Source organism: Thamnophis elegans, chromosome 8, assembly GCF_009769535.1.
Source record: "Thamnophis elegans isolate rThaEle1 chromosome 8, rThaEle1.pri, whole genome shotgun sequence".
Taxonomy (NCBI): domain Eukaryota; kingdom Metazoa; phylum Chordata; class Lepidosauria; order Squamata; family Colubridae; genus Thamnophis; species Thamnophis elegans.
In genome coordinates, this window is record NC_045548.1 from 32,656,687 (window position 1) to 32,660,036 (window position 3,350).

The window sequence follows — 3,350 nt, forward strand, 5'->3', positions numbered from 1 at the left end:
TAATAGAAAATGTAAATGTTAAAATGCTCTGTAATTTTAGAATGCAAACTGGCAGGCACCTGACACATAATACCAGACTTAAAAAAATGTATATAAGAAAGTCAAAAAGAATGGATATTGCAGTGCCTGGGACAGCAAAACAGAAGAGAAAGAACTGGATGAAATAACAAAACACAAAGACCTACAAATAGAAATAGGTCTGTGGTAACAGAAAGCAAAAGTAGTACCAATAGTAGGTGCACATGAAACAGCTTACATCCTGCAATGAGACATCAACATCTATCCATCCCAGGTCCTTGTGAAGGCCTCAGTAATAAATAAAAATGCCAAATCTAGTGTAAATATCAGGCTGACTGTGTGACAAAATATAATAATAATAATCAGAAAACTCACAATCTGGCCTTGATAAGCCATATGATAAAACCTGAATTCAGGGTTTTTATATAATGTTGGCCAAAAAAATAAAGGAGAGTTCCCCATTACCTCAGAGAACTAACTCAATTTTTCTCACACATATTTAACATTGGTTTGGTTAGGTGAATTTTCTGGTTATATACAATATAGTTTTGAAAATTACCACAGCATAGACATGCTTAAATCTTAATACTCATCTCTTAAAAATGAAATTATATTGGTTTCATAACAAGTTATTTCTTGATTGTGCTGTACCTGAGTTTCATTGTGAAGAATGGCATTTTTCAATGGATCTGAATGATATAGTTACCAAATTAGGCAAATCACTCTTACTCTTATGCTACAAATGGAAGATAAATGAACTCAGGATCTTGCACTTAACCATTGTTTGTTTAACCCACAACTGGTTACCTGGAAAATTACAACTTATATGACCTAGCCAAAACAAACTACATGATGTGAAGCCAGTGGGATGTATGAAGCTAATATATATCTCAGGCAACAAGCAGGCTAAAGCTAAGCCTAACAGGACAATATTGTACATTTCTACTCAGAAATAAGTCTTATTTCTAAGACTGGACTACTGTAATGCGCTCTACATGGGGCTGCCCTTGAAGAGTATTCGGAGACTTCAGCTTGTCCAGAATGCAGCCTCACGAGCGATTGTGGGTGCACCTCAGTACACCCACGTGACACCTATCCTCTGCGAGCTGCTCTGGCTGCCTATTGGGCTCCGGACACATTTCAAGGTGCTAGTTGTTACTTTTAAAGCCCTACATGGTATCGGACCTGGGTACTTGAGAGACCGCCTCCTGCCAATTACCTCCCTAAGACCGATTAGATCCCACAGATAGGCCTCCTCCGAATTCCATCTGCCAGCCAGTGCCGACTGGCAAACCCCCGGGGGAGGGCCTTCTCTGTGGCTGCTCCGGCCCTCTGGAACGATCTCCCCGTGGAGATCCGGACCCTCATCACACTCCAGGCTTTCCGTAAAGCCACAAAGACCTGGTTGTTCCGGCAGGCCTGGGGCTGATGGATTTCCAGCCCCACTTGAAAGGTTGTGATTGTTGTTGTTTTTTACTTTGTTTGTCTTTTGTCCTATTTGTACCCCCTTCCCACCTTTGGTTGTTAGCCCCCCCGAGTCCCTTGGGAGTGGGGCGGCATACAAATTAAATAAACATTCCAAACATTATTCCATTTAAAATTGCTGCCTAATTCTATTTTGGAGGTTTATTAAGAATATATTTCTTGTTCAACCTTTACCTGTTCTCTCTGTGCAAATGGATGGTGAAAATGAATTATGGGATAATGAATCAAATGGAGTGATTTTGTGAATGTTTCTTCCAAAGCTCCAAGGAGCATTCAACTCTGCAGCATGGAAAACATTTTCTGATGATTCAGCTAAGCTTTAACCTTTATTAGTACTAAAGGTTAATTCCCATAATTAGCAACCATCTTTCCATCTAGCCTATTTGCTACTGTGGCATACATTGATTATCACTGCATATTTATGAATCTTAGTAAGGGATCAGTTGTCATTGAAGTAAGCACTGACAAATTCATTTTTTTAAAGGCCTGAGAAATAGATAGAAATAATGTCTCGCTAAAAAATATATCAGTGGGAGTGATAATGTATTGCAAATTAAAAAGAGTCATTTTATGAAAACAGCTTATCTAAATACAGCCAAATACCAGTCAGTCCAAACAGAAAAGAATATATATTTGGCAAGACACATTATACAGATAAATCAATCACAGAGAGGAAAAAATGCAGATAAATATAAGTTATAACAACTAGCCGTAAAGTAAGAATGAGCAGATTAATGATTAAAGTTACATCTATCAAGTCTGACTTGGTGCAAAAGGCAGATATATTAATGTTGGACTGAAATCAAAAAAGTTTTTTTTCTCCTTGTATAAAAAAGACTTCTATTGCACCATATATTCAGGGTACATTTTTTTCTTCTTCTGCATTTCTGTTGCAGAAGAAATGCAGAGTGCAGAATGTTAGACTTTGCTTAAATGTTACTGCAGAAGAAGAAAAAAGTACTACCTAGCACTTTATTGGAAAATTTTCCATAAGAACTATCTGACTTTCCCAGACAGAGAAGAAAAAAAACGCATATGAATTTCCTCCTATTTTAATTTGGGAAATCAGAAAAAATATGTATCTTATTTAAGACATTTTAATACAATAAAATACAGCTGATATAGTGTATACATACCATTAACCACCTTATAAATAAACATAAGAAGTTTACTTTTATTCAATATTTTTACCAAAATTCTGTACTCTGGTGAAAAATATTTTGCAAACAATTTTCTTTTCTTTTCAAACAATCCAACTGAATGGGAATTGTTATGAATAAATGCCAGATCATTTTCATTGTTTTGCACTGATATAGGTAGAATTTTCAAATTCTGCCTCACATTTATTTATTTAAAATACTTATCAATATGATTTAGCAATGTAGTACTGAAAGTAATTCTTTCCTTTCTCATGAAAAAAGTAATTATTTGTGGGAATATTCTTTATCAATGCTATACATATTTATTTATGAAAATAATTTTCCTTTATTAAATGTGCTGAAGAAAATAACACATCACATTTAATAAAGGAAATTTAAGATAGAAGTAGTAGAGTTACACAATATTTTTTTCAGTATTTCTATATATTGTAGGTAACTAAATATATCACTACTCCATTACAGAAAATTGTATTTAATTTGTCCCTTATATGCAGTTTTTCTAGACTCTTTTGCTTGGAAGGATGGAAGGCTGAGTCAATCAAGCCGGTGAGACTCAAACTGCCAAACTTCAGGCAGCCGGCAATCAGCAGAAGTAGCCTGCTGTACTGCAGTGTAAACACTGGGTCACTGCCTCATAAGACTGGTAAGGAAATAATATAAAGTTAACATTTAGTTATCGACTGCTGT